The following is an 11248-nucleotide window of genomic DNA, read 5'->3' as shown; positions in this document are numbered from 1 at the left end:
TCTCTGTCTTTTGTCTTATGTCTTTGTCATTAATTAGCAAGAGTTTACGTGCTCAGGGACTTCTTTTCCTTAAGAGACATGTAACCTTTGAATGTTTTCAGCCAGTAGTGTAATTACCTTGATCTTCCTGCTTAATCCAGTTGCTGATTTTAAATAGCTATGTTTTTTTACACAACCTTTTCATGAAGTAGACTCAAATGCATGTGAAATTATCCTCATCTCCAGCCAAGCTCCATTTGAGTGGGAATGTTCTCAGACTGTGATAACAGCATTTTGTGCTCTTTGGAATTTAGGGTAATTTTAGAGAGAGAGATTGAGAGCTCCAATTATTCTTTTTCAGAAACCATTTTGAGGAGAAATCCTCTCTAGGTAGATACATCCATTTGTGTTGTTTACTTTGCCACAGTCACCCTTTATTCAGTCATTACCAGGTCGGTTTTTCATCAGCTCCTGGATAAATTGAGCTTCTTTTCTGCTGGCTCCTTAGTTACTGTAATGCCAATTTTCAGGGCCACACAAGGCACCCTTCATTTTCTAGACATGCGATTTGTGAAATACTGAAACGTTACTTTTGTTCCTGTTTCCTTTTTTCATTTTTCCTAACCGAATTTTAGTCAATAGTTAAATGTAGATGCACTCAGGAAACTTTGCAAGTACTCAAGATGTAAGACAAAAACATTACTATGCAGTTAGTGTTTGATGCTTCATTGCTGCCCTTTTTGGACTATCATGTTCAGAACCACTGGAAAAATGTGGTAATGGTAAGAGCTCCATGTTATTTTGTCACCTGATGCATGGGGCCTTATGGCACATGCTGTTAGTTCTTGCTGGGAGCAGGCTGGGGTGGTCATGGGTGATAGGTCTGTAAATGGATACTAAAGGATAGTTGTTTTGGGCTTGTCTACCAGGAGCAAGGAGATAGTGCAAAGAAGGGATATTACAATGATCAAAGGGGTGAAACCAGGGGATCACTTGATAAAAGCAGTAGGAGACCAGTTAAAATGGAAACAAACTGTCTTCAGCCAGCAGACAGTGACTACCTGGAACTTGCTTTCACAGGAGGCTGTGGAGATGGGGCAGTCACTGGGTTCGAAGTTAAACAAATTCATGGCCAACAGATCCACAAATAAATGCTAAAAAGGATGAGGATCCTCTAACTATCCCTAGTGAAATAGTTGTGAATGCTGAGCAACTGTGAGGGAAGCAGAGCAAGAAAGCAGTTGGTTTCTTGTAGTAGGTTTCCCTACTTAGCTACTTCACCACCACTGGAGACCGACTTCTGGGCTAGACGAGGCAGTGCTCTGACCCACTGGGGCATTTCCTATGCCTTTATAAGTTTTTATTATTGCTCAGACCACCACACAATTAGGACTTAAAGCATTTACCCCTCAAAACTCTACAAGGAAGGACCTTGTATGTGCTCAAGATTTTGCTAGACTCAGGTCCTATACTTTATTTGGTTAAATAGTACCACGAACATTTACACAGCTATACAAATAATCACATCCAGCTAGTCCTGTCAACTGAGCCAAAATAGAGATTTTAAGTGCCAAAGACTTAGAACATCTCTTTCTAATTTTACCCTGGCTCAAAGTATGTTTAGAAGATAAGCAAAATTATTTAGTATCCTGTCACTTGTAAAATGTTTATCAGTGAAAAATAAAAGAGGTGAGAAAAATAAGTTAATCTTTTGCAAGAAACAAAAACATATCTAACGGCTGGGTTAGGAGCCTGTGTTTAATAAGCAACAAGTGATGATTACAAACAGTCCACACAGGCTGTTGACAGACATCCTGTTTTTGGCAGTTTGTGCACAATTCACAAAGAGATGCTACCTGCATGTGTTGTCTTAGCTGTAGCTAATTAGCTGGAAGATGGGTAGAAAAACATGAATGACTAAACTGAATATTGGAGCTGTTTGGAGATGTTCCAGCTGACTGGTTTTCTGGTAGAAAACACTGATTCTTCCAAATGAAAACATTTTGCTAGAATATGTAGGCACAATAAGACTGACTTTTGTGCTCTATCCAGACTATTGTCCCACTTTGCCAGGCTCTCTGGCAGTCACCAGGCAGATGGTATAGAGGTGAACTCTTTCCCTCTTCCTCTGCTGGATTTGCAGTGCCTCCTGCCTGGTCTTGCTGTCAGTGGCCATGTCTGTTCTTACAGCCACATCCGTTGTCTATGTTGTCTGTCCAAATCTACCATTGCAGATGATATTTTTTCATATGTTTGAAATATTTTACAGGCAGAATAGAAAATCTTCCAGGCAGCTGCATTAATATACAAAGATCCTGGAGGCAAGAGAAGCCCTTGCAGAAAATACAGCGGATGCTTTTTTTCCTCCTGCAAGAAAAACTTGCGTAGGCTCCTCATTATTGATTTGTAAATCAGGAGGGATTTTCTGTGTTTTTCTGAAGTATTTCCAGCTGAAACTGGGCTGTTCCTGCCCTTAGCAGTGTAATAATATCTAATGGCTTATGTATGCTAAGCTTCATCCTTGTTTATGAAACAGGACTTGTGGCACAAAGGATGCTGAGAAAGGTTCCTATGCAAAAAAATTTAATAGTGTGTTTCATAGCTTATGGTTTACAGTAAGTCTAATGATGCATGTTACTTTTGGGGAGACAGAGGCATAAAAGGGAAAAGAAAAAGTCTCAGTAGCCACCTGAGAAGAGGAAAAAGCACTGCCACAGCACCTCAGGTAAGAGGTCTTAAGAGCTGCAGGTGGGAAGTAGCTACAGCATTGCAAACAGAGATTTTCAGTGCTACAAACAGTAAGGCTCCTTGCAACATCCGCCTGCTGCATTTTCTCTTTACCAGGTAGTTGGATGTCTGTTCCAATATCTCATTTTTTATCGAACACTCCTTTTAAAAAATCACAGGATTGTGCCTGTCTAAAGGCACGTTGCAAGTTTGGATGGTTTTGTAATAGTTCAGTGTTTTCTCAACCATGAGTACAGCTGAAATGACAGAGTAGGAACAAGCAACTATGCATTCCTCTTCATCAGAAAACAGTTCTTTATTTCAGTTACAATATTTGTTTCTTTTTTTGGCTCTAAGGTGTACAGGTTCTCCATCAGAGAGATTTATTTTGTGCTTTGTAATTTATATCTTTGTGTCATGGATGTCAAAACTTCGCAACATAGAAGGCAATAAAAATGTTGAGCTCAGCAAGTCACAGTCCAGGCAGAATGTCAGCCATGGATTTGTCCTTCCTGGAAGTCGAGATATGAGATTACCTTAAGGAGAAACAAAGAAACCACTTATGTTTGTTTATCACAGTGTAAGGACTAACTTACCCTGATGGTGGGAAATTTGGATTCATCTTTGTCTCTTCCATATCAAAACTACTGTACTAATAAGGAAGGAGGGAAGAAAAAAAATGAGGCATTTGCTAGACAATTAATTCTTGCAAAAGAGAAAAAATATGTTTACAAAACGATGTTTATATTTTTAGATGGAACAACCATTAGGGACTTTAAACATGAGCCTTTTCAGTCTCTATAACTCCCAGATGTTCCTGCTGGCAGAGGCCAGCTGTCCCTCAGCCTCACTGCTTGTGCATCCAAAAAAGGGATGTGGAGTGATGGAGTTTCACCTTACAGCTAAACACATCAAATGGGGATTTGCTTCTGCAGAGGCTGGTCTTGTTGTTCTGGCTCTAGCCCTCATATAACCTCTGGGTGTGCTTCAGCTGGCTATTCCAGTGCCAGACTGGGGCTTTTGTCCCTTTCCCGGTCACTATATCGGATATGAGAGAGATAATGGGAAGAGGGTGCAGGGTAAAGCTCCTCTCAGTGCTTCTTTATGTCTCACGCCTTGGCTGGATGACATTATACCCTTAGGAATGTGGAGATTACTCCTTTGCAAGTTCCATGCCTGGAGTTTGGGACACCTACAAAAGGATATTCTGGGGGATAGACATGTAGAAAGAAAAGGAGGTATTTTGTGGATCAAATGACTTCTCCTTTTTAGTGATAGTTGATGAATTAAGAATGAAGCCAATTTTTAGAAGTATGTGTTGTAATAATGAAAAGAGAGGGCTGGGTTGAAAGACTGGAGATGGTCCCATGACACAATGTTTAATCTTGATCTGGAATCCTAAGTTTTTCCTTTGTTTTCCTTGGGACTCTGTAATTATTAAAAAAAAAAGTCCAACACAGCAGCTAGCTGAAGTAAAACATTTAAAAAACTTCCCTGCTCTGTGAAACATTTCCTTTTAACCCTGAACTGATGAACAGTGGAGAGGCAAGTTATTATTCCTTTCCTATACAAGGAGAAAACACCAGCCTTTCCCTATTGCTGGTCAGCAGATTTCACCATGGATACGGATGACATAAAATACTCTTTTTTTCTTTTCATTTTATGCGCCATTAAAATATACTTGGCACAGTTCAGAGTACTTCTGAGATGGCCAGGTTTTAATCTTTCAAATAAAAATATGCCTGTGCTTTCTGATTTATTTCTCCTATTTATTGACTTCTTTTTTTTCCAACATAACAAACTAACTCTCAGGAACAAAGCAACACATGAGAAATACTGTGGCAGGAATCCCAGTGCAGTGCAGCCTACAGAGCAAACCTGCAATAGCAGGTGCTGGTGATGACTTCAGCTGCATTTTAGTTGATAGATAGAGTTGGGGATAGTGCTAAGGTCTCTAAATACTATTGGTGGACTTCGCAAGGCCCAAAGGATACCAGAGTCCAATAAGATAGGAATGGTTTTGTATATGTATTATATGGGCTGAACACTATGGTCAAGGTTGCAGGTACATTTTGAAAAGCAGGTGCTTTAACATCCCACTCTATCCCTGGCAGAGGGTTTGTGATGAGACCTGCTGTGGTCAAACTGCAGTGACAGAAGCTTAGTTTTAGTTCTTGTAGGTATTATTACACACAGGGCACAGCAAGTTTGTTTTGGGGTTGCTTGTTAAAAATATAAGCAGTGAAGATTCCAGCCCTGAAGTTCTCACATTCCTCTAGTCCCTGGGAAGGAACAGGAGAGGCACAAGCTCAAAGAGGCAAGAACATCTTACATTTTTAGAAGGTACTGTGGAGAACATATTAGTATTATTTTGGTCGCGTGCATTCCAAAATTAAAAAGAGATAAGGAGTTTCACTGCAGGAAGATGTTAAAATAATCCTGTCTTATATTTAAAAATTAGAAAACAAACTTCCCAGTATGATATTTAAAGGCTTTGAAGGCTGCCTGTATTAGATGATCCTGTCTCTCGCAGTGCAGTATCAAAAGAATCAACTTTCTCAGGACCACAGGTACAATTAAAATAGCAGAGAAAGGATGGCTGCCAGAGCTCCTTTTCCAGCAAAGGGTCTTCTTTCAAGTTTTCTGGGAAAGAAGCAAGGAATAATAACAAGAGTGTTGATCTAACTCTTTTTCTCCAAATATATTCCAAGAATGACCTGAAAAATATTCCTTCTCTAAACTTGCAATGGATGTGCTCTTGCCTCTCCAGTCTCTCTCTAGCAATGAGAGAATTGCTGCAACAGGAATAAGGTCAACTCCTTATCTGGATTTTTTTTTTTTTTAACTAGAAGTAGATTGTTAAAAGAACAAATTGAGACCAAATTTGCTATGCAATATCATGTGGAAATGCCAGCTTGGTGGGAGATGTGTTTGAAAATCATAAGAATATGCTCAGTCCTCTAAAATTTTTGTTTCCTAATTTTAGAAAGGAAACAGGTGCCTCAGAAGGTAAATAGTCTCAACAACTACTTGCAGAAGTTCTTACAAAGACAGTTTTCAGTGCCTATGAAAATGTAAACAGCGCTCTGCTGATGATTATTTATTTTGGCTTGGCTTTGGTGGTATAAACTTTGGAGTTTCGGTTGGTTTGCTGTAAATAGATGTCATGGGGGGGCTGACAATTCAAAAATGCATTATTTCTGTCATGTCACTTTCTTCTCATTGTGTAGGACAGCTAACAACCAAACTTATTTTACTGTATAGCTTTGCTATTTAGAGTTATTACATACTAGTGAACAATTTGCTTAAGGAGCCTAGAAGGACCTTCTCCTAACAAGAACCAGTCTCAAGAACTGAACTTCAAATTCTCTGAAAAGGACATCTCTTGTCTCGTTTCCAAAGTGTTCGTCTTCCATTTCCCTTATAATTGCATAGTACTTCTAGGAGACATTCTGAGTTCTGAATCTCTTCTCCTAACTAGACAGAAGAGGTTTTACAAAAGTCTCCTTCAGTGGGAAATGCATTGTTTAGCTTAGTTTATCTTTGTGTAGGTATTTAAGATGGGAAGTTAATACACTTCTGTGCAAAATCATTATGGTGACCGGAAGATTTAGATGATCCCACTTAACATCTGTATAGTTTATCTGTAAACAGCGGAAGTAAATGAAGACTTATTAGGGACGTTGGCTTGTTTTCTTCACACAATTCTAGGCTTAGTGCCAGAGAGGCCTTCCTTTCCAAAACTCACGAAAGGCTTTTTTGGGCATGGACTGCATCATGGTGACTGTTTGGAGAGAAAAAAATTCTTTAATTTTGGTGTATAAGCTCAGAAAATTCAGGAGCATCAGGTGAGAAAGAGATGATGCCATATTTGGGCTTCATTAGAAAGAAAAAAGCAGCAATATGCCAGATTCAAGGAATTGGCCACCAAGGAAACAGAGTAAACAAACAAACAAACAAACAAGAAAAGGACATGATGGTTTACAGGCAGGAGGTGCTCTTTTGTACTAGATGAGGCTGGAAAAGGTGCATGTGGTGGAAATTCTTCTTCTGTCTCCATGAGAGTAAATATTCACAATTAGCATTATGTAGGGTGGGAATTTCTTGTATTAAGTAGGGACAAATAAAAGCATATTGAGGAACAAGGAGGGCTTTGCTTCTTCTGGGAGAGCAACCTTCCAGGCATGTCCCCACCATGCTGGGCAGGGCTGGCTGGAGATCCACTTCAACCATTTAGGAACTTCTACAGATGAACATGACAGAGAAGGACACAGATGTGTTCTGGGCAGGAAGAAATGCAATTAACCTCTCATGAGAAGTCACAATCAGAGTGCAAGGGTACAACCCATGTACAGGCCATGCTGTCAGCCCTGCCTAGGGGCAGGGGCAGCTGCCCTGCTGCAGTACCTTCAGGGAGATTCTCTTGTCTGCCCATATATATGAGCATCTTCTTAATGCTTGTGGATTGAACACAGTGATTACTCACTAGTAATCACTGACATAGAGATACTGAGCCACTAAATGTAAGCTGTTCACAGATATTGTTCATGACTTTAAGGAACTTATTCTGGAGAATCCATCTTATTACAGCCCTCTGCTTGTCATCTAATTGCAGTTCTATTATTCCTGTAGCCACAAAAGCAATGTGCTTAATCTTTCAACTTACAGAGAATGAGTCAGAGGACTTGTTTAACCCATAAAGTATAACAATTTTTTCCTGTTTGTGATTTCCTGGCTTTACCTTGCTAATCATGGCGTAAATATTTGACATTATTTCCAGGTAAGCTTATCTGATAAGGCTCACATTGCACAAAATAGAATTTTACATTATTCACCAAGGTATTTATTTAATCCTCAATTCATGGGAATGAGGCTGAAAGTATTCCATAGAAAGACATAGTCAGGTCTGAGTGACTTCCTCTAGCCTGAATGGTAACTTATGACTGGCTTTACTAGCAAACTTGTGACAAAAACACGGAATTACCGCAGTCCTGTAATAGTCTGTGAAAAAAGTCCAGCCAGATTTTGCTACATAGTACTGAACTGTACATGTAAAAGGGGGGACTGTAGGGATTAGTGAACTCTTGCAAATAAATTTCTTTTTTCTCAGCAGAAATATTTTTCCTTCCTTTTGTTAGTGAAAAGGAATGTAAGGAATAGGGGCAGTATTTGTGGATTGTATCAAATACTATCAATACTACAAATACTGAAGATTGGAGTAATATTGATTTATATAAAAGAGAAGTAGGAGGAAGTATACATAATTATGTTTGTTCGTCTTCCATGACTTGGAGAACTCACACTGAAGTTCCTCTGCATACGATACACTGAGCTAAGCTGAAATTGCAATAAATCTGAGAAAGCTGCAGTACAAACTGAATGTACTGAACCACAAAATTTATGAAAATTGGTCTTATCTCATGTTCTGTTGTAGGTTCAGACTGTTTCTTATCCTGATGCCAGAATTTAGTCAACTAGGTGTTTTTTAAAGACTAATTGGATTTTGAAAGAAAATATTTGCGTAGGCATCAGATATGCTTTTTGTTCCATTCTCTTTCTTAAACTGATATGGAGCATGCATGTCTGTTACTGAAAATTAATACACCATTTTTGGACAAAACTATACTACTATTCAGCCAGACATACTGTAGCAGTCATGTGTAATGTGAAAATCACAGCAGCTCTTCAAAATCCCCTCATCACCAGTCAGTGCCAACGCAGCCTTGTGCAGGATGGTTGGTTACCTGCTTGACTCCAATCCCTCTCCTGGGGAAATGATTTCTTATGCTACCTTGCGAGGTTAGTTATCTGTTACTAGCTTGGGGAGGCTTATATGTTTCACTTTGCCTCCCAGACCTAAGCTGCCAACTTTGTGTGGAAGTACATTAATAAATGGCTGGAATTTAAGGAAGGGCAGAGTGACCAAATATCTAATTAAAACCTTGCGCAGTTGTGATTCAGGCCTCTAAACCAAAGTCCGTGGAAGCTAATAAAATGTGGGTCGTACAACTTTGTGCATAAACACAGATAAGAATCTAATTTTTGGCCCCCGGTTTTTGGAGACTTTTGGCACAGATTTCTTGAAGTGGAGCGTATAAGCCATTGCTACTTGACGGCTTCTCCAGACAGAAACTGTGATAGCTGACCTATGATGCAACTTGTAAAAATGATAAAGAAACCATATTTCTTTCTTATAAGGAAAACAAGGACAGCCTCAGACCATCACATTTTAATCTCCTCCTCTGTATTTCCTCTAAACTCAGAAGGAATTTGGCCAGGGCTTTCCACTAGTCCATCTTTACTGGAAATTTGTGCTGAATTAATTGGCAGACTCTGTAAAAGTTTTCTGCTTTTGCCGATGGTGATTACAAATCAGGACAACAGTGACTACAAATCAGTGCAATAGCAACCTAGAGCAACCTCAGCTGCTTAAAAAGAATAGCAGAAAACTGTTCTCCTGGGCATACAGACTGCAAGTAGAAGGTTTTCCTTTTGTTAATGGTCCCTAATGGAATGGCTGTTCCATGTTTCTCTGGTTCTCTAAGTATGGTGGTATGTCAAGGGGTCTTGCAAATCCAAGTTTAACACCAGGTTTTCTTTGCATGTCAAGGGTATGTACTTGTAAATTAAATGCAGCACTTCAAACTAGACAAAAATATGTTTCAGAGAACACCACAGACCAGAAATACCAGGAAAAATACGCCATAATATTGGCAGATATTGGTGGATAAAACTGACACCTAAAATTAGCCATATAGGTAATTTGAGTAAGAGTAGCCTAATTTGGAACAAGTAGCAGTTTCTGTCCCACTGCAGATGGAGTTGAACAACTCATTTAGCAGCTGCTGCCAATCACAGTCTCGAATCCCCATTGGGCTGTCCTAAATAGCAAACAGGTGATGTGATAACAGCTAATTGAGCAATTAACTGCTGTTATATGAAGAGGCTGAAGTGAGAGGAAGTTTTGTCTGGTTGGAGGGTACATATTTAGGAAGAAGTTTTGTAAGTTTTAATGTAAAGAGTTTGTTTAGTTTAAGTTGTTTGTGTGAAATATGTAGTGGAGCGCCTTGAAAAAGCTATACTGAATTATCCTTCTAATTCACTAACAGGATACTTGCACCAAATCATCTGAGCAGCTGAGACTAGGACATTCCTATGGGAAGCTCCTCCGGTACAGATGGCTAGATATACAACCTGCAAGTGAGTTCAGTGGAATTCTAGTACCACAGTTTTAAGTAAATACGTTGAGTAGTAAAATATGGTTTAAGTAAATGGGTAAAGTAACTGATCAATTGAATAATCACTCTTATTTTAGCAGAAGTTCTCTGCAACTTGGGCTTTCTTCAGGGACAAAAAAAACCCCAGGATGTGGGTAAACGTCACCTCCCTTACCCCTGATGGTAGCTGTATTTTCAAACAAAGCTTGTGAACTCAGTTCAGCCCATTACGGGGGCATGGTTCAGAGCAGCAAAGGTGAATGCTGTGGTGGCATTGCAGGTATTACAGTGCCTAGAACTGTGGCTTCTCAGGAGTTTACACTGTTTGCAGGCAGAAATCACCTTGCTCTGCCAAAATGCCGAGCTGCTGGGAAGGGTCATTTTGTAGCTGCCTTGAGTTCAGTGGTGTGCTTGGCCTGCCTGCAAGGCCAGGAGTCCGTCTTCAGAGTTTTTGCTGTACAGCTTTGCACATTTTGTAGCACAGGCAAGAGCCTGTGTCTGCTTTGGTAATGAGACAGTCAAGCCTGTTTCTGTTTGCAAAGTACTCCAAGGACAATCTGTAGGTTTAATAGAAGGCTGAGGTATATCCAGCCAAAGCATGCAAAAATATCTCTTATCAATTCTGTTTTCTGTTTGTATTTTTATTCTCTTTTAGTAAATTTTTTATTGTAATTCTTCCAATAAAGACTGAGTAATAAACTTGGGGAGCAGGGCTATAGATTTGAACTGCTATCAGGGAGACAGAAGGTACTCACTGCTCAGTAGGATATTAAAGTTAGTTACTAAGTTAATCAATTAGTTAATTAAGCTCAGCAGGGTTTATGGAGCTGATGCTTAGAGTCTGACTAGCAGCATTTTCCAGCACTACACAGACGTGTATGTTCCCTTCAGTCCTTCTCTGTTTTAGATTCATCTTTGTGCTTTTTCTGTTGGAAGAGTTTTTAACCAAAATCTAAGTTTGTTGCCTTCTCCTGGCAACAATATCCCTTCTCCTGGGATATTCAGCAGAAGGCAGTGCTACCAAACCCACATGTGAGCTCAGACCTGCTCTGGAAGCTCTCATAAGCATTCCCTTTGCTCTTTGGCCCTTAGTGAGCTGCACTGGCTGCTTACCTATGAAGTGCCTCATGTCCCTGCAGCTGTTTACCTGGACAGGGACATGACCCTGTCAGAAATAGTAGTAACAAAAAAAAATACAGAAAAAAGTTGGCGCTTCACTTTTATAATTTAATTTGCTCTTGAACTCCAAAACAGAACCTGAAAGTATCTCATTTGAGAGTGTAGCATTTTAATTGCATCATAGTCTATTTGCAGTGAGGTCTAAC

The sequence above is a fragment of the Neopelma chrysocephalum genome, unplaced genomic scaffold (assembly GCF_003984885.1).
Source record: "Neopelma chrysocephalum unplaced genomic scaffold, ASM398488v2 Primary Assembly neopelma1_98, whole genome shotgun sequence".
In the NCBI taxonomy this organism is placed as follows: domain Eukaryota; kingdom Metazoa; phylum Chordata; class Aves; order Passeriformes; family Pipridae; genus Neopelma; species Neopelma chrysocephalum.
This window is presented reverse-complemented; position numbering follows the sequence as displayed.